Source organism: Aplysia californica, unplaced genomic scaffold (assembly GCF_000002075.1).
Source record: "Aplysia californica isolate F4 #8 unplaced genomic scaffold, AplCal3.0 scaffold00514, whole genome shotgun sequence".
In the NCBI taxonomy this organism is placed as follows: Eukaryota; Metazoa; Mollusca; class Gastropoda; order Aplysiida; family Aplysiidae; genus Aplysia; species Aplysia californica.
In genome coordinates, this window is record NW_004797784.1 from 395,404 (window position 1) to 396,015 (window position 612).

Consider the following 612-nt stretch of genomic DNA (forward strand, 5'->3'; position numbering starts at 1 on the left):
CAGAGAATGTAAAAGTAAAAGTTAAAGTTAAATGAAGACTCCAGTTTAGCCACATATAAATGTTCGCGGGGTACGCGTCTCTTTAATGTAGCAAACGAGGGCACTGTCGATATGAAGGTGGACAAGCGCTGAGACAGCCAGGCACACTATTCATAAAGAGACGCTTATTCAAGCCAGTTTCACGTTGACATCTAATAGGCCTATACGAGAACACTTTCCAGCCTGACTACCACATCAGATCAAACAGATTCAATTTGTCGCGAGAACGTCCACTCTACTTTAAGACAGCAGTGTCAGCACACTGCACGGTCCGTTGACCTGGGACTGGCGGGCTACACCTCTCTTCCGTCATTTCACGGCGCAGGCAGGCACACAGACACACAGACAGACGGACACCCCACACATAAACACACTCATACACAAACACAAACACACCGGGCCCTGACTAGGGAAGACACAATCAGTTTCCACTGGCCACAGAACTGTCACTTCTCATTATAGCCTGCAAGACAGGTGAGCACGGGATTACTTGGTGTTAGTCTCTGTTGATAATGATGGTGATGATGATGATAGTGTGTGCGCGCGCGCGCACACACACACACACACACACGC

General features: G+C 48.4%; 1 protein-coding gene across 1 annotated transcript in view; it reads left to right on the top strand.

Annotated features, from left to right (window-relative positions):
- Positions 1-229: 229 nt before the first annotated feature.
- LOC101855673 (solute carrier family 13 member 5) overlaps positions 230-612 on the top strand; it is a gene marked incomplete in the record, with an annotated part of 24,626 nt that continues 24,243 nt past the window's right edge. Inside the window, 1 exon segment of the mRNA XM_013086860.2 lies at positions 230-513.